At 52.9% G+C, this 19,631-nt stretch overlaps 1 long non-coding RNA gene across 2 annotated transcripts in view; it reads left to right on the top strand.

The window, feature by feature from the left end:
• The window catches only part of LOC114227984 (uncharacterized), a 325,422-nt gene that overhangs the window by 294,321 nt on the left and 11,470 nt on the right, over positions 1-19,631 (top strand). The window contains exon 5 of one of the 2 annotated variants that reach the window (XR_008554770.1): positions 14,823-15,007. The exons of the other annotated variant lie outside the window; for it this stretch is intronic. This is a non-coding gene — a long non-coding RNA (uncharacterized LOC114227984). The remainder of the gene's footprint in view (positions 1-14,822; positions 15,008-19,631) is intronic. 2 annotated transcript variants of the gene reach the window in all.

The raw sequence follows: 19,631 nt of genomic DNA, 5'->3' as shown, positions 1-19,631 counted from the left end.
GCTCTCCCATGAGCAGGCGGGGGGAGGCCCGGGCTTCCTGACTCGGCCTGCCAGCTCTGGGTCGCAGCTGCTCGCTGCAGAGCTGGCTCCACAGCCCTGTTTGCTTTGGCCAGATGCGCTACACGGAAACAGTAGTAGGACAATGTCAGGGGAGTGTCAGGGACGGGGCACAGGGGGGCCTGTGCATTTTCAGCAGAGAGCAAAGTTTTCTTTACAGGTGGTGTCAGGCCTCGGGCTGCCTGAGGGAGCCAGCTGTGACTTGGGCTCAAGATGTTGGCCCGCAGGGACACACAGGATGCTGGGAGGAGCATGGCGGCTGGAGCAGCTGTGCAACTTAGTGCAAAAGTGGGCGGTGAGCAGAATGAAGCAACGGTCCAACGACCGCCAGATTTTACTCCCCCCCCCCCCCTCACCCCCCACCCCCGGCTCCATTTGGGTTGAGTTTTCTTGAGATGGCAAAGAGTTTGTGGCTAATGGGTATGTGCACGCTCTCAGTCCAAGGAGGAGATGACCTTGAACTGAAGGACAGGAGATTGCACTGGGAAGTGTGGCAGGTCTAACACGAGCTTCCAGAGTTGACTCTTGCCATTTTCACTTTGTTTGCAGTAATAAAAAGTCAGATGTTTTGAGCACCACGTGTCCTCCAAGGGTTGAGTGCTTTACATACATAAACTCGTTCCGTGTTTTAAAAATAAGCGTAAAGATGATGACCCTAAACCTCAAAGATATTCAGATGTGAGAGGTCATGCGGCTAAGAAGAGAGTAGGAGAGAGAATGTGGACCAAGTCCTGTCTGTCTCTAAGCCTGGCTTCTTAGTAGCCCAGCTAGGCTGCAACAGCGGGTGATAGCCACGTTCCAGCAAATTCTGCAACTTATCCCAAGACCACGCAGGGATGAGAGCAAGGGAGGGCTGAGGCCATCGTGCAGGACCCGACAAAGGGCAGAGGCCGTGGGGAAACCGAAGGGAGCTGGATACCTCCCTCTTCTGACCCCGGGAAAGGGAGACCCTTCAGGATTCGGAAGAAGCAGCACCTCCGACAGGCAACTGGATCACGAGAGTCATTCGGTTTCTTTCCACACCGCTGGGGCCGCAGGGAAGGGGGGCTGAGCCAGGTGACAGGACACAGCCTCACGCCTGCGGTTCCTTGAGGAGAACTGATGAGGCTGGCTTCACTCAAGAATCTTCCACGTGAGCCAAAGCCGCCCCGGGAACCCAGTGGGGGTTCCAGAGCCCCCAGTTGTGACGGCTCCTTCCTGATAAAAAAACCAGAGTTTGTTCCTGGCCCCTTGGCTCCCTCGGGCATGTTCCTTTTTGCCCTCCGGGGGAAATAAACCCCAGAAGGGTTTTTCTACTTACTCTGCTCTCTGAGAAGAAGTCAAAACAGCTGGTAGGAGGGGAGGGTGGAGCTCAGAACGAGTGAGGAGAGAGAGAAAAGATCAGGTGTCCATCATTGAAGGGCAACCCCGTGGGGTCCCTTCGGCCTGCCCGGCCACCAGCTGGTCACTGCAGAAGAGCTGACTGTCCCCACCCTTTGTCCAGGGAGGAAATGGGGACTTGCAGGTTCCAGCCCAGAGTCTGATGCTGGCTACACAGCTGTATCTTCTCCTCCTCCTCCTCCTCCTCCTCCTCCTCCTCCTCCTCCTCCTCCTCCTCCTCCTCCTCCTCCTCCTCCTCTTTCTCCTTCTCCTTCTTCTTTTTTAAATAGCAGATTTTTAGCAGAAGGCATTTAAAAAATATATGTTTTCATTGATTCTTACTTGGTCACTACAGAAGAGCTGACTAGCCCCACCCTTTGTCCAGGGAGGAAATGGGGACTTGATTTTTAATTGATTTAAGAGAGGAAAGGAGAGGGAGAGAAGGAGAAACATCAACATCAACCAGCCCCTCAGCAAGGATGGAGCCCAAAACCCGGGCAAGTGCCCTGACCGGGAATTGAACCGGCGACCTCCTGGCGCGTAGATTGACACTCCACCACTGAGCCACCCAGGCCGGGCATGCACGGCTGCATCTTCTGCTCCCTCTCCTTCCTCTGGTTGGACTTTCTCCGTGTCTCAAAGAGGGGGGTTCAAAACTACGAGGCCAACACACCCTTGGCAAGAGCTGCGGAGAGGAGAGGGAGGGGAATGTGTTTGACACATGCTCACCCTGATGGAGCGCAGTGCGGGCGGGCTCCCAGCAGGAGGCAATTACTGGTCCAGGAGGAGGCGGGGATTGCAACAATATGGGTTAGGTTTTTCCCTCCCCATCTCCCTAGTTCTGGGACTTTGGCAACAATTCATGGTGGAGGGAAGTGCCTCTCTAAGACCTACAGATAAAAGGCGGGGCCGTTGATCTGAGACGGAAACTTGAGGTCTTATGCCGCTCATCCTGCAGTGGAAATCCAAGGGTTTCGGCCGGGGCGGGGGGCGGGGGGGGGGGGAGAACGGGGTTTTAAACTTGAAACCAGCTAGAGCGCCTTAGGAAATTTTCCTCAGGTTTAATCTTTTGAGCCTCCAGGTTAATTTTGAAGAAAAAAAATAATTAAAAAAAAGACACAGACGTAAAGCAGGATAAAGTTATTAAACACGGAACCGAGTTGGGCTAAGTAATCCTCGGCACCCACGCTGGAGAGGAGGCAGCTTCCACAGTGGGAACAGGACTGGCTGTTCCACGCTTTGGAAGGCCGAGTTGGGTTCCTAGGCATCAGAGGACCAGAGACAGCCAACAGCCTGCTTCCTTTGAGAAAATCCTCTTTATGTTAGAGTCACCGATTGGCAAAGCGTTTTCTTAAGCCGTAAGGTGACCCTGGGCGGCGGCTCCCACACGGGCCACGCGTGTGTGTCCCGCCGGCTGCTGAAGAAGCTGCGTGTGGTCGGACCCCAGGAATCCTCAGTTCCTTTCCTCCCACCTCCTCCAGGGGAGAAAGAAAGGAAATAAAAGAAGAAAATGAAGTAGGCCAGGACGTGTTTAGGAGAAATCTTATTTAGGATGACCAGACTAACTCTTACCTGTGGACAAATTGGAAAGATACCGTGGGAACGTCTGTTTTGCTGGGGAAATAACAGTATTGGACGCCCGTCTGTCCCAATCAGCCCCCAGTGAAGCAGACAGGCTTGTGGTCCCCCCCCCCCATTCGACTCAATAACGCCTGATTCCCTTTGCTTCCCCCTCATTAATATCTAGCTGACTATGCTGACTCTCAGATGAGGCCAAGCCAGGAAGGTTTTAGGATGTGAATTCTGTCCCTTTCTCTGCCCTCCTCCCTCCGCTCCTCAGGACCCGGCTCTCCTGGGAGCTGGTCTGCGGGGTGCTCAGTTGCAGGGGTCACAGTCAGCACCTGGTGCTTTTTGCACATGTCAAGGAAGTGGGGGAGATGGAGACAGGGACCTTGGCCATCTCCCCTGCCATCCATCCCTCTTCCGTGAGCGTCCTGCAGGCTTGCCCGATCTGCTCTTGGAAGTTGATTCACCGCTTGCTGTTCGTTTCATCTGAGGTAGCCGCAGGCTCCAGGATCTTGCCCCGCGATCTTTCTTGGCACAATGCAAAAGCTACGGTTGGACTCAAGAGAGCTTAGGCCAGGCAACTTTCTCCAAGCCGAAAACACAAAATACGTGGGAGGTGTCAAAGGCCAGCACTGGGAAGAACCCGCTGTAAGTGGAAGGGCCCCTGTGGAAGGGCCCTGGGATGACCTTGACATTGGGAGTTAGAAGATGACCCTTGACCTGTGCCAACAAGGGTGTCTGTGCCCTTGTGTCTTCTTCAAGGACCAGGTGTGACCTGATGGCCGGAGGTTGAGAGAGGTTTGTAAGCCTAAGCTTTTGGAAGGACCCACCACTGCCGGGTGGCCAGCAGGGCGATGGCGGTGGGGCTGATGGAAGAATGCCACATTCCTTCGTGCCCATCCCTTCCCTCGTCCAATCCAGTCCAATCCCCTCCCTTTCCCCATGTGACATGGGCTGTCACAGAAAAGCCTTCCACAAATATTAGCTCAACGTGGATCTGGCTGCGGTACAACTCGTTCTCAGTATCATCCCGGGTTTGGCCGGGCCAGCCCTCGGTGCCTGGCACCCTGCAGGGATTTGGAGAAGTCCAGAACTGGAAGCGACCTTAAAATTCTTTTCCTTTTGTTTTTCAATCACAGTCGACGTTCAATGTTATTTTGTATTCGTTTCAGGTGGACAACATAGTGGTTAGACGGTCGTATACTTTGCCAAGTGGTCCCCCCAACCCCCAATATTTCCAGTCCCCACCTGGCACCGTCTCTACCTAGTTATCACAATATTATTGACTATATTTCCTGGGTTGTACTTACTGTTCAACCTCCCCTTGGAGACAGGACAGAGCACCGCACCCCCTCCCCCCCCCCCCATTTCTCCCCCGCCCCCCCGCCCCAGGCCCCTGGCTTCTCCAGCGTCATTGTGTCCTTTTCACCTCGGCCAGTATATAAAGAGCTATTTTGGGTGTCCCCCAGCTTCTAAAACCGTGCAAGTTGAACAGAACTACTGTGGGTGGGACAAATCCTCAACCTTAATCTTGGCCCTCGAAGTGAGGGCTGCTCGAATACAATGTGCTGTTTATGCAAATCCCATGCAAATCAGGGCATCTGGATTAAGAGGGGAGGAAAAAATCCCATGGTCTTTCTGAGCCTTGGCCTCAGAAAGGATGATTTTTTAATATTTTTTTAAGTGTGTTTCTGTTAGAAACTTCTCTTCTGCCTGGTAGCCTCAGCCAGGACCAGTGGGTCTCCCAGTTCGGCGGTTTCCATGGACCAGGCGGTATGTGGACAGGGAGGTTTGCTTTAAGCTCTGTCAACGGGGCCTTGTTGGAAGCTGCCACACCTTGGACAGGCTTGCCAAGGTCTCTGTGGAGGGTGGAGGGTGAGCGCGGGGAAGGGTGGAAGTGGTCAGGGCATAGGGAGGGTCCAGTCCAGGGACATGCGCTCAGCCGGGGTCAGGGTGTCTCACCAAAACGGGGGCAGATGAAGAGTCTTCTTTTGGGTGGGAATCTTCCGTTTGTAAGATCCTACATATCCTATTTGAAAACACAGTCAGTTGCCATTTGACATCCTTAGAGACACCAGCTCAGCCACTCAGCTTGCATATTTATGCAAAACAAAATGCAAATGAGCCCATTGAATCCTTTGTGTTGGCCCTGCCCCCGCTGGGAACTGGGGTCTCCTGACTAACTCCTCCCCCAGCCTTTATCCTCTCCAGAGGAGCCATTCCAATTAGGACAGGGAGCCCCGGAAGCCTTGCTTGCTCAGTGAAATGCAACTCAATAAATAGGTCTACTGAGCTCCTACTAAGTGCAGCGCACTGTGAGGCTTTTAGCGAGTTGCACAAAAGAAAAAAACATCTAGTTCTTGCCTTTGAACAGGTCACAATCTCTTAATGAGATTTCCAGTCCTGGTTAGTTTCTCATTTAATCATTCACCCAACAGGTATTGAACACCTACTACGAGCCAGGCCAAGAGCTCAGCACTGGGGACACAGCACTGAGCACGTATGAGAAGGTTCCTGCCCTCATGCGTTCACATCTTGACATGGAGGAGACAGACAAAAAGAGGGTGATACCAAATGAAACAATAAGATCAGGGCGGATGTGATAAGGGCTAGAAGGAAGTGAGATGCTTTGTTACAACAGAAATGCGCTATGGACCAGTTTGGTATCACAGTTCAGTCTTGTTTTTTTGTTTTGTTTTGTTTTGTTGTTGTTGTTGTTTTGCTTTCTTTTAATACTCGCCCAAGGATATGTTTTTATTTCTCTCTCTTTTTTTTTCTTTTTAGAAAGGGAAACATTGATTGGTTGCCTCCTGTACATGCCACAGGAATTGAATCTAGATATGTGCCCCGACCAGGAATCAAACCCACAACCTTTTGGTGTATAGGACGATGCTCCAATCAACCAAGCCACCTGGCCAGGGCTCAATCTTGTTTTTAAGTGAATGGAAAGCAGTTACAGAAATGGCAAAGTGCAGCAGGCATTTTTGCCTGTCCCCTACCTCCTCATTGGCCTTAATTGAAATAGTGATGTTTTGTTGATTAATGAGTTCAGTCAAGATTTGTTGAGAGCCTACATGGGTCTGGGCACCCTGATTCATTGTTGAACAACACAAGGCACGTGCCTTGCCAGTCACAGGCCTCAGAAAGCAGATCTGGGATCTGCTTTGATTTGGGATAGGAGGGCTGAGGGAGGAAAGAGGGGCAGTGATGGTGGGCATGGAGTGGCAGGTAGATGGCAAAGGTGGCATTTAAATGAAGCACAGCTCTGAGGACAAGAACAGCAGGAGTAAAGGGTCTAATGCACCTGGTATGCTTGAGGGACAGTGGCTGGGAGGCCATCAGTAAGGGAGGACGTGGCATGAGGGGAGGCAATCAGGTAAGTTAGTAGAGGAAATGGTGAGATGAGGTGTTGAGAACTTATAAATGCTGTGGGAATCTCCTGGCAGATTCCCACTAGGAGCATGATCTGGTCTGGTCTACTGTTTTAAAGGGAGTATTCCGGGGGTGCTGGGGGCTGATTAGACAGTAGGAGGGTAAACATGGAAGCTGGAAATACAGAAGATGTTTGCAGGGGCTCAGCTAAGAGGAAGTGGCGGGTTTCACTGGAGGGGCAACAGTGGAGCTGCTGTGAAAGGTCAAGCTCACCTGCCTCATGAGTGGACTGGATTTGGGGTGTGGCCAACATAGAAGAATCAAGGATGACCCCTAGGCTTCTGTCTTAAGCAGCTGGGTGAGCAATGGTGCGCTTTATCTTTGCGGGAAGCCTAGGGGAGAAATGGTTTGAAGGGTGCCAAGAGTTGTATTGAAGACATAACAAAAGTTGAGATACTTCTTGGACATCCAATTGGAGATACTGAGAAGGCAGTTGATACGTAGGTCTAGAGCTCAGAGCACACAGCTAATTTGGAGCCGGCAGCTTAACTCTTACTCCAACGTATTTCCCACCATTTCATGAAGATACTGGATGAAGCAAAGTAAGGTCTTCACAGTCCACGGGAGGGGCAGAAGGGCCTAAAAGCGTGGACGCAGTGGGGCTGTGCCTGAGGCCTAGGGGCCATGGGTATCATTTGCACTGTTGTGGGGGCAGGAAGAGGGCATAGCTGACTCTTGAGGCCTGCTCATTGCCAGTATCCTGACCTTCCTTCCACTGCCTTCTCAGGCTTGTGTTGAAAAGGTGACTTCCCGTAGAGGAAGTGAGGAAACTCTCATTATAATCTGAGGGGGTGTCTGAAATGAGGCCAGCCAAAAAGAGAGCGGCTTTACCTTTTCACCCATATCAGCTGCTGGCTACATGGACGTCCCCTTGTTCTCTTCTCTCAAGTGTCTTAAGTTTGAAAACGTTTATACCAAAAAGAAGAAGAGATGCTTTTGAGTGGAACCAGGCCACTGCCACGTCCTTTCGAAGGAGGCAGTGTCTTGTATAAATTGAGACTTTGTCAGTCAGATCTTTGCCACCAAGTCACATGGCCCAGTTTTAGTTAAGCAAAGGCCTGTGCACTTGTCCTCAGAAGTGGGGGAACTTGGGACAAACCTCCACCCCGAGAAGACAATGAAAGGAGGGGCCAGGTGCTGGGGGGTGACTTCTGAAAGGCAGGCCATCTTTCAGGGCCTGGGCAGCGGGCAAGGAGAGTCCACACGATGGTTTCTCTTCGCGCTCCTTCCACGTGAAGGAAGACAGGAGCTTCTTGTCATGTTTTCCTGGGACCACATGCTCTCACACAGAAGGACTTGAAAGCGTCCACGGTCTTGGAATTCGGGGTTACGTCCTGGGAACGAGGGGCATGAGACAGCGGGATGGAACAGAGGAAAGCAGAGAAGTCTGATTCGGCCCCGGCTGGGCTGGGGAATGAATACCTGGCCCCCAGCGCTCACCAGGAAGGGCAGGTGAGCGGCAAGGGCGCTGGGACCCTTTATGGCGCATAATAACGGCTGCAGCTGTGCAAGCAGAGATCAAAGATCACATCACATTTCAAGCTGCAGGCCCCTCGGTCCGATCACCTGCAGAGGTCAGGGAAAGGAATTTCTCTTCCCCGAAGAGCCCCGAGATTGGATGAGTTCCCAACAGGGGGGGTTGGCGCTGCCTTGAAGGATCGCATTACTGGCTACTGCCCAGCAGCAAGGGGACACGGGGGTTGATGGGACTGGTGAGGCCATTCCATTGTTCCCCGGCAGAGCGTCTGCCAAGCAGAAAGGAGCAACCCCGAGGAAGCCCAGGGCCTCAGCTTTCGGGGGTTCCCGTGTGGTCAGTGCCCAAAGCCTCCCTTTGAGTGTCCCCTCTCCAGGTAGGTACCCAGCCTGCGAGGTGTTGACAGTTCTGTGGGTGCTGTGTTGGCCTCCAAACTCCTCCTCCTTTGAAAGAAGGCGTATAGCCGAGGAGCCCGGGGTGAGGCGGGGCTCTGCCAGGAGGAGGATGGGCCGTGGACTGCGGGGCCATCTGCACTCTTTGCATGTCCCACTGCCCGCCCTCCCCTCCCCCCGAGCCCAGCACACACACAAAGGAAAGTCGCTGGGGCCGGGCAGCTCAGGCCTGTGCCCAGCTTCGTGGGTACATGCTCAGTGTGCTCTGCCGGACACATGCCATCTGGCCCATGGGACACGCTGGCATCTCTGTCCAGTAGAGAAGCAGGTGGCCCCGGGATTCGCTCTGAAAGGCTCCCTGGAGCTATCTGGACTTGGACCTTCACCTTCAACCTTCTCTCCTTGCCTGGCCTCTCCCCCTCCCTCTGGAAGGCATTCCACACTGGGGGAGAAATTAGGAGTCTGTATTGCCATGGTGGGAAGAGGAGTTTGTTCGATGAGAGAGAGAGGACAAAATTTAGCTCTCGAGAGATTGAGTGGATTGTTTTGTAAATATACCACCCCACCCCACCCCACCCCACCCCCAGTGGTATTTCAAAGGTCTCTTCACACAGGGTCCTTCGGGGTGACCGGGAGGCACGAGTAAGGCATGGAGGTGGGGTGGAGCATGAGACGTACCACCCAGTGAACATGGAGAGAACCAAGTGAGGGTGAACTTGGCCGCTTGGACTGTGGCTGTCAATCAAACTAATGTGCTTGGGGGCGGGCGGGGGAATGGGGGGAGGAAGTTTGTCACCGGTTTTAATATCAGAAATTCCTTTACGTGGGTGGTAACTGGGGAACAGCTGCAGGTAGCTGAATCACAGCCCAAATCCTTGCAGAGACGCGGGTGGGACCCCTGCCAACCGCGGGGCGATGGCTTTGCGAGCTGGAAGGGAGCAAGGCAGACTAGGAAGGGGGGGTGCAGGCTGGGGAGGCGAGTTTTGAAAAAGCTGAGTTTGGAAGCCGGTGCATGTTTAATAGGATTAGAACACATGAGTTTAGAGGCGGAACATTCGCAGCCCGCCTGCCTCGTTAACCAGCCAGCCGCGGGAAGGCCGGGCCGGCTGCAGCCCAGGCAGGACAGCAGGGCGGCGGCCGAGCACCTGGGGTCCCTCCAGGGGGGGCCCAGGCTGGTGGAGAGACTGTGGAAGTTCTTTGCGCTCCGACACACTCTTCTGTGGCCTCGGAGCTTCCATCTGCCCCGCTCCCGGGCCCACTACCACGCCCAGTTTGTCAACAGTGCCTGCGGATGCTCCGTCCATCCGTCCCGGGGTGACGTGGCCCAGGCCCGTCCACCCACTGCCTCGGCCGGTCCTGGGGAGGGAAGCGGGACTGCGGCCTCCTCTGTGGGCATGGGCCCAGCCGGCCTCAAAGGGCTACTGGGATGTGACTTTGCGTCTGGGGGTTTGAGTGACAGGTGGTGGGGAAGGGTTAGGTGAGCTGGACCACTTTTCTTCTCCAAACACGGGTCCTGATTTGCTTGCCTGGTGACGTTAGCCGCAGGTGAGAAGGCTGTCGCAGACCCTGGGTTCCCGGGCTGGGTGGCCCCTGGCGTCAGGAGCTGGCGGGGTTCTCTCTGGCTCCCAGCTCTTGCACTGACTCGGTGAGTGACTCTCCTAACTTAGATACAGAGGCCACAGGTCAGCCGAACCTGTCCTGGGGCGGCTTTCGGTGCCATGGAATGAGAAACAAGCCCCCCCCCCCCCCCCCCCCGCATTGCTGCAAATATTTCACCTGAGTCACTGCGCAGATCACACATTGAGGGGCGGGGGTCACGGATGGGACCGTGTTTACAAGACTGAGGGCCATGGGCACTTCCTGTGATGGCACCTGTACTGGCTACACTCTCTAAGCCACGGCTTGGTCTCGGCCTCCTGGGGACCACGCCCAGTGGCTGACAGAGTCCAGCGTCTTTGCAAAGCATCGCCGGAGTCAGCTGCATGGGTGTTGCCTCCTTGACTTTTCACTAACCTGTCCTCTTCCCAGTTCTGAACGGGGTGAAGAGTCAGACTTACAAGACCCGCAGGGGTTCTTCAGTGTCGGTAGAGGGTAGCCCAGAGCGATCGACAGCCCACGTTTTAGGACTGAATAGGCTTGGGTTCAAATCCTGGCCACCACTTAGCTGTGCGACTTGTAAGCGATACTGAACCTCTCTAAACCGGTGTCTCTGCTGCAAAATAGGCAAAAAGAACGCAGCTGGCGTGGCTCAGTGGTTGAGCATCGACCTATGAACCAGGAGGTCCTGGTTAGATTCCTGGTCAGGACACATGCCCAGGTTGCAGACTCGATCCCCAGCGTAGGGCGTGCAGCAGGCAGCCAATCAATGATTCTCATCATTGATGTTTCAACCTCTCTCTCCCTCTCCCTTCCTCTCTGAAATCAATAAAAATATACTTAAATAGGTAAAAGAGATCAGGTCAAAGACAAAAAACAAAAACTGCACCTAACATTCTTGGTATGCACTTCATGTACCCAGCACAGAGTCTCAGCCATGGTTACTGTTACTAACAGCTGCCACTCAGCGAGCTTTCCCACGGTCAGCCGCTGTCTCAGCGAGTTACATGATTCATTTATTTGTGATCCTCAGCCCAGTGGCCTGCTCGGCTGATGTACCTGCCTCTTAGTTGAGGCAATGACTTCCCAAGAAGTTCTTTCTCAACCTGACACCCAGGCCTAGGACTTGGTCTAGATGAAGATCTGAACCCGGCCCAGGGAGGCCCAGGCAGGCCCCGGAGGCCCCAGTCCTTGGACAACCCAAGGGGATGCTTGGAGCCCTGTGACGGGTGGACTCCAGCCCGGATGCGGGGGCCTCAGGAATCCAGGGAAGCAGGGACCATTCCCAGGGCTCTGGGGAGCCCTGAGCGAGCAGTGTGTGTCCTGCCGGCTGTGTAAACACAGTAACCAAACACGCGGATGAGTTCCAGGGCCCACCAGATGGCAGCGAGTACAGGGGCTGGTGTGCTGCCCGCTCCTTCTTTTCTTTTTATTTGCTCCGCGTGCCTCGGGGAGGGACAGAATGTGAGACGCCCAGGAAGCTGTTATAACCTTAGATTTCCCTTCATAGACCTACAGCCTCCCTCACCTGGTCCTTCGGGGCTTTGATGAAACGTCACCTCCTCAGGGCAACCTTCTTGGACCAAATCCATCAACTTCCCAGCGTTTCATATACCCACCCTCTGGTGTCCCTTCCTCCTTAGCATTTACTAGGTGACATCCCATATAGTGCAATCATTCCTTTGGTTTAATTTTGTTATTCCCTCCACTCCAGCAGAAAATAAGTTCCCAGAGGGCAAGCGTTTTTTTTTTTTTAAAATATATTTTTAAATTGATTTCAGAGAGGAAAGGAGAGGAAGGGAGAGATAGAAACATCAACGATGAGAGAGAATCCTTGATCGTCTGCCTCCTGCATGCCCCACCCTGGGGATCGAGCCCACAACCCAGGCATGTGTCCTGATCAGGAATCAAACCGTGACCTCCTGGTTCATAGGTCGATGTCAATCACACCAGCTGGGCCAACTTTTTTTGTTTGTGTGTGTGTGTGTGTGTGTGTGTGTGTGCGGGGAGGGGGGTGTATATTACCATATGTCAGGTCTATAATAGTGACTACATGTTTTGAGTGAAAGAATTGATATGTGTCCCTCCTGGGCTAGCCTGGGCATGGAGCTGAGTTCTGCAGACATGTTTTCTGGAGTCTTAGGAACATCCCACTTTTCCAGATTTTTGTAGGAGCCTGGGCAACAGGGTCTACATCAGGCGTCCTCAAACTACGGCCCGCGGGCCACATGCAGGTGTTTTTGCCGTTTTGTTTTTTTACTTCAAAATAAGATATGTGCAGTGTGCATAGGAATTTGTTCATAGTTTTTTTTAAACTATAGTCTGGCCCTCCAACGGTCTGAGGGACAGTGAACTGGCCCCCTGTTTAAAAAGTTTGAGGACCCCTGGTCTACATGAAGGTCTTCATACTCAAGTTCCTAAGACAGAGAAGAGTTCCTGGCTCAAATGTAAGGAATAGTGAAAATACTAGAGTTAGATAGCGTGATTACCCCCAGTGTCCCTCTTTGGGGGGGGGGGGGCGGTCTCAGCCCCAAGCATCCCCCCCGCCCCCACCTCCTCCTGCCCTTACCAGAGACTGGAGCTTGTGCCTGGCCCTCAAGCCTCATCCTCCTTCAGTGACCAGCTCGGGGCTGCTGGATGCTCCAATGCAGGCTAGCTCCCCTTGGAACCCTGGCCTCTTTCCCTTTCACCGAAGGGAAATATGTTTTTCTGTTTTACTTTGTGTGTGTTGTTTTTACTACGTTGGGTGGTGAGCGCAAAGGTAACAATAGTAGCCAGTGTCCCTGGACATGAACCAACAGTCAGTACTCCTTGCTCTCGCTCGCTCCCTCTGCACTCAGCGTGAGCTCATCAAGAAAACAGAGCAAAGAAAAGGAAACTGGTCTTGGGACAGATGGAGTCATTTAATGGGAAAGCTGGGAACTGGGGAGGAGAGGAGAGGGGAGGAGTGGGAAGATGAGAAGAGGGGAGGGGAGGGGCGGGAAGGAGAGGGGAGGAGAGGAGAGGAGAGGAGAGGGGTGAGAGCTGGCAAACTGCAGTAGGGTTTGTAATGGGCTTGCCGACATTGGCTTGGTAGGCTGGCGGAGGGGGGGGGGGGTGGGGGGCGGGCGGTGGTAGAGCCAGCATGGGATGTGAAGCATCCTAATCTCCCAGCCAAGTCTCCCTGTCACTCCAGAGAAATAAAAATCAAAGCCCATCATGAGTTTCAGTCCATTTTTTGGCCTCTCGCCCTTTCGTTGGTTGGACATGCCCAGTAGCTCTTCATGGTGGGTGCCATCACTGTGCCAAGTTCTCTGTCATCCGAGTTCAGGCTTTGTTATGTAATGGATGCAATGAATAAGCAAAAGCCAGTGGTTTGGTTTTGTTTTTTTTCCTCACTTGGCTGAAAATTCCATCTCTCACCATTCTCTTTATTTTCCTTTCTTGTCCTTTTTGTGATATATATATATATATATTTCTGAATGAAGAAGAGATTGCAGGAGCAGGGTTGAGAGAGGTAACGATTTTTTCCTACATCTCTTTCACAAGCTTTGGTTTGTCTTTATAAGAAACGCTCGCATGAAAGAAGAATTTTCCAAAGCTAGAAAAAGGTTGCGTGTCTACCAGAACATGATGGTGATGTGGTCCTTGCTCCTAGACCAAGGAAGGACACAAAGACACACACTCACACTCTGCGCTCAGCAAGGGTCTGGAACCTGTAACAGAAGTTGTGCAAGGTCCAGTAAGGGACGAGGGAGGCTGGTGGGCGGAGAAGGGATGGCTCTTCAGCATTTGCCCAGCAATCAAAGGAGGGGGCCCATTGTAGGATTAGAAAACAACCCCCGCGAAAGAGTTAAGGGCAGAAAGAGCATGGCATGTTGAGGGAGCCCATAGTCATTGCAGATGGCTGCCATGTCGGATGGGTGAGGCCTGGGGAGTTGGAGGTGGGCAGGGGAGAGAAGATCTCAGAGTGACGGGGCCGGGACATGGCACGCTGTGGACACCATGTAGCATGTTGGACTTCTTCTGTGGGTGATGGGAAGGCATGGAAGCATATGGAGCAATGAAATAATGTGATCCAATCTGTCTTTTAGAAATCATCAATTCAGAGGATGGACTGGGGGATACATGAGAGTGGAAGGAGGGAGACCCATTCATTCATTTATTAAGCAAATATTTATAGAGCGCCTTCTGTATACTGGGCATCACTTCAGGCCCTGGAATATAACAATGAACAAAACAAGAATATTTTCAGGAAGGGAAAGCCAAATATATATATATATATGATAGATCACTATATGCTATATATGTATATATGTATGTATGTGTAATAGGATGAGAGGTGTGAATGGGTTCTATTAAAAAAATGAAGTGGGCCCAGATATAGAATGATGGGGAGTCACAGTTCAGACTGAATGGCCAGAGAAGGGCTCTCGGCACAGGTGGAACTGGAGCAGAGAGCTGGATGGAATAAGAGGCCCAGCCATGCCAATATTTGGGGGAAACTGTAATAATATGTTGGCAAGAGCAAGCATGGCCCAAATTGGATGGTGATGACAGGGAGAGGCGACCGAACATGTTAGGAGTTGGAATTGAGAGGCCTTCTCGCTGTGGAGAGTGAGAGAAGGGAAAAGGCCCCCGATGAGGCTGGTTTTCTGTCCTGGTCGCCAAGTGGGTGGCAGTGTTATTAGGGAGGGGGACACGTATTTTTTTCAGAGGAAATGTAACCAATACGTTAACTCTCAGTGGCTGGTGGCACACGGCGGACGCTTCCATCTTCCTGGGCATTGTTCTCACTAGGAAGCCACTGCAGACCCTGGGAAGGTTTTGCATAACATCCATTCTCCTTTAAGAACAGGATGGGAGACCTCAGCCCCAATGGTCAGGGCTTTGGGGACGGATCTAGGTTGACCGAGCTTATACCCTGTTTTCCTTCCTCCTCCCTTTTTCTGTTTGATCCCGCCCAGGAGACCCCTGACTAGACAAAGTCAGGTCTTCGTTTACCTTCGAGGAATGTAACTCAGACAAGGTGTGAGAATGAGCCCACCTCCCTCTACTCAGAGAGCAGAGTCTGCAGACCCACCGTCCAGCCGCCGCCTGGCTTTCACACATTTCCGAGCAGATCCCACACGCCGAAGAGCAGCAGGAGAAGGTAAACTTGGAGACTAGGGGAAATAGGAAACCATGAATGTTCTGAGCTGGGTTCCTGAAGGAGTTTTCCAGCGGAAGGATGGCCACAGTCTAGAGAGTTCTGAAAGACGTTTGCAAGATGCCCGGCTACTGTGGCTCAGTGGTTGAGCATTGACCTATGAGCCAGGAGGTCACGGTTCAATTCCCGGTCAGGACATGTGCCCGGGTTGCAGGCTCAGTCCCCAGTGGGGACCGTACAGGAGGCAGCCGATCAATGATTCTCTCTCATCATTGATGCTCCTAACCTCTCTATCACCCTCTTCCTTCCTCTTTGAAATCAATAGAAATATATATATTTTTAAAAAAACATTTACAAAATTGCCCAGCAGGATCAGCGACTGGCTTTTCCCCCTTCACCCCCACACTGAATGCTGTTTGTGTGCATTTAAGGGAACTCTAATGGTACTTGAATTGCTTACATATTTTCCCATCGTTTTACTAATTACACCGCGGTTTACTTCGCCTCTTATGGAACTGGTGAAGCTAGAACTACTGGTGGCGGTAAGCAAAGCCACTTTTCCGCTGTAAACAAAGCCACAGGGACCGCTGGCTGCCTGTGTTGGGGACCTGCAGGGAGTGGCCGGGTACCCCATGGCCTTGGCCTGGTGAACCTGTGTGAACCCGGGATGGGATGGTCAGTGACCCACCTGTGTCTAAACACTAATGTTGCGCCATCTCGACACATTTCCCAACAGAACAGGGGAGGCTGGCCGGCTTGCAATTGGACCGCCTTTCCGCTTGTTTTCCAGCCGGGCTGAAACTCCAGTTCAGGCTGGGAGCCTGCGCTCCTTCGCACCTTCTCACGGCTGATCGGCAGACTCGAAACACCCACTGTCTTCAGGAGGTGCCAGGGCCGGTGTGGGTGGCATGACACGGAAGAGGCTCTGGTTTGGGGGAAAGAGTTTTTAATACCATCTTTAAAAAATATATATATTGATTGATTTGAGAAAGAGAGAGAGAAGGAAACATCGATTTGTTCCACTTATTGCTGCATTCCTTGGTTGCTTCTTGTATGTGCCCTGACCGGGGATCGAACCTGTAACCTTGGCGTATGGGGATGACACTCTAACCAACTGAGCTACCCGGCCAGGGCTTGGGGCAAAGACTTTTAATGGGGATGGAGGTAAAATTTGAACTCAGTCCAGAAGGGTGTGTCCCCTTTGGACCAGCATGAGAGCAGGAAAAAAGAGGGGTCCCACTGTTCCTAGGGTGAACACCAACACCCTCATGATGGCCTTGGGGCCTCCTGTCTCCATGGAACGGACCCCGCTGCCCCTCAGATCCATCTTGCGCCCTTTCTTGCCTTGGCACTGAGCTCCATCAAGTTTGGCCTGTGGCTATGGTCTGTGTCCCTAGAGTTGTGAGCTCCAGGAGGTCAGGGGTCGTGTTTATCTGCTCACCATATTTGTTGATTGAATGAATGAAGGAATGAATGGATGGATGGATGACCTGGAGAGCTTCAAGTTGGAAAACTACTCTGACGCTTATCTCAGGGATAAGTCCTTGTCTAGTAAATGACCCAGGACTGAAAAAGTGAAACACTCCTTCCTGACAGAAGATGTTGCCTGAGAAACCCAAGTGACTTCATCTGGTGGAACCTGCGGGTCTTGCCCTCCGGGGACGGGGTTACTCTGAGCCCCTCCTGAACGTGGGTCTGAGGCTCAGGCTATGACTAAATGGTGCCTCCACATCAACATGGATCAGGGGTCCACATTCCAACGCCAGGCATGCGCTCCGAAGAGCATTTAGGCTAAACACCACACTGGTCATGGAAAGGGAACCCTGAAACCTCATGTGACTTGGGCTCCACTTGGAAGCTTTAAAATCACTAAACAAATAAATAAATAAATAAATAAATAAAATCAAACTCACCATCACTTCTGCAAAATGAAAAAGCAGAATGGAATCAGGTCAAGAGTCAAGCCCTCATCACTTGGACGGAGTGTTCAATGTGCATGGGAGCTGGGGGTTGGGCTGGGAGGCACCGCTCAGGGAGGGGCTGGGCCCGGACTGGATGGAAAAGGCCCTGGGGAGAGAGGGAGGAGCCAGGTTCAGGTGCAGCTAAAGGAGGGCTTATCAACGCCGACTTCCTCCCAGCAACTTTCATCTCTTTATACTATTTGTCTTGCAACTCCTTAAATCTCAAAGGACGTGGGAGTCGAAAAGCACATTTTCCAGGTGATAGGATGTGTGTGAATTTGGATTGGAGAGCCCCGGGGAGGGGCAGTGCCCGGCTATGGGAAGGACCTGGATCAGACCTGGTCTCCTGGCCAGCGCGGAGGTCCAGCCAGGATCTAAGTCAGTTTCATAGCCGCTCCAGCGACTGTTAGAGCAGACACAGTGTGGGTGGCTGCCAGGCCCGCATCTCACCCCTGCTTCCTCCTCGGATCTTCCTTCAGGTCGTCATTGCTCTTTCTTCAGGATCCACCTGCGAGCGTCCTGTGTAGGAGAGAGGGGCTCTGATGGGAGGGCTGGGGAAGCAATGGCTGGAGGTACCGGACACGGGCCAGCACCTGGGAATATGTGTGATGTGAGCAGCCGCCGGAATTCCTGTCCTGCTGTCCCCAGGACCCAGTGGTGCGACTAACTCTGAGAGGACACTTCTTTCTGGGCCTGGGGTCTGTGATCTGTAAAAGGAGGCAATGAGATGGGAGGAGCGATCCATTTCAGAGTCTGTGGGCTGTCACCGGGGAGGTAGCCCCATGCATGAGGCTGCAGAGAGCTTTGCCTCTTCCATGTCGATAGTCGAATGTAAGATCCGGTTTGAACATCCTGGTGTACGGGGATGTTCTGACTTTGCTATTGGCAGGTGTGTGTGTGTGTGTGTGTGTGTGTGCGCGCGCGCGCTGTGAATATGTGATACATTTGTGCTATTATATCACCAGGTAATTGCGAGAATGGCTTCTACAACCTAGTCTCAGAGAAGGCAGGGCTACTATGACAGCTGTCCAGGTGCTCCTAGTGGGTTTGCATCCAGTGACTGATCCGAGCTCAGGGGGCGCATAAATGTGGATAGAAAGGTGCACAGGAGCCAAAGGGGGTGTCGCTGGCTAAGCGGGCAGCGCGTCTCCCCTCTGTTCCCACACGGCTCCTTCCTGTCGTGTTTCACTCCATCCCGGCAGCCTGGGTTGGCCCCCGCGTGGAGCGCGCAGAGCTGCTGAGCTCGGCCTTGTTTCCTGCCGCACCTCTGGGGCCGCCCCAGCCTCGGCCAACCAGCAGGCCTGAATTACAGGCTGTTACGGAAGCCAGAAGGTTGCAATCAGGAGCTGGCTGGCAACGCTATGGGTCAGCAGAGGGGTCACCCCTGACTTATTTCCGTGTCCCCCCGTCCTGGCAGGAGGTCCGTGGGGGCACAGAAAGCAAACACAGTGGAGGGCTCCAATCAGAAACAGCCCGTGACCTCCTCTGGCCTGGAGCAGCCTCGACATTAGACTCTCCAGCAGCTCCCTGGGGACCTAGGTGGAGGCCAGGAGTGTGTCTCTTCGAGTCTGTGGCCGGGCTTTGCAGGGACTTGTGCAGATGCACACGAATCCATGCATTGCGTGTGAGCCTGTGGCACTCACGGGAGAGAGCTCTCAGGGGCTCCAAACGCATGCACCCGGCCCTGGCTCCTTGCCTTTGAAGGCATCCGAGTGTCTGCTCCTGCAGCTCTCACATTCCTAAGCGCAAGTCAGGAGGAGAGCCATGGGCTTTAGGCCACTTACACTGAGATGGGACCCTCAAGAGGAATGTAGCTGTCACCCCAAGGTGCAGCCAGCTAGGAGTGACCAGTATCAAGGGCTGTCTACACGTCCCTTGCCCTTTTGTTAGAAGGCTTGAAGGAGTCATCCTGAATGGCGTGCCTAATGAGCAATCGGATCAGGCTGCCTCCCTGTCACTCAGTGGATTTGACCAATCAATCAGCATTAGGGCGGATCAGCCCAGAAAGGCCCGGAAGGAGAGCTCACTTTGAATGCAGTGTTGACAGGGATGGGGGTGCAGACCGGGCAGCAGGCCCCATCCCGGGCTCTCCGTTTAGGGCCTCACTGTCCCTGCTTCATGCTTGGGGACGCTCTGGCAGCAATGACCTCTCTCATACCATGGGGTTCCTTTTGGAATGGAGGGTCCCCTGCTAGTCTGATGGGTCCTCCCTCAGGAGCCCTTGTCCTGTACTTTTAATATGAATAGTACCTCACCTACTGACTTCAGATAACGGTTCTAATTTACATGTTGCTTTGCATGCAATTTGCATCACATTAGGTCCATTCCCCCCCTCCTATGAATATTTATCAATAGTCACATAGCATAGAAGAGGTTATATAAAGAGGAGGACTCCATCCCCCACCCCCTCCTGCCTCAGCCTCCTCTGCATCTTTGTTGATTTTCACCAGCAGCCTCCAGCCCTTTCCAGTTCCTAATCCACCTCCCCACCCACTTCTCTGGGACAGCGTCTTCCTTAAAGTGATCTCGGGCTGATCACCACTGTGGCTTCGGGAGCTTCTCCCAGCCTGGAAAGTGTTCCTGAGGAGTCAGAGCACACGGAGATTATACATTTAGGTCAGTTAGATCATTTCTACCCACTCTGCCACCCGGCCCTGGCTCCTTGC

This window comes from Eptesicus fuscus, chromosome 20, assembly GCF_027574615.1.
Source record: "Eptesicus fuscus isolate TK198812 chromosome 20, DD_ASM_mEF_20220401, whole genome shotgun sequence".
In the NCBI taxonomy this organism is placed as follows: domain Eukaryota; kingdom Metazoa; phylum Chordata; class Mammalia; order Chiroptera; family Vespertilionidae; genus Eptesicus; species Eptesicus fuscus.
This window is presented reverse-complemented; position numbering and strand designations above follow the sequence as displayed.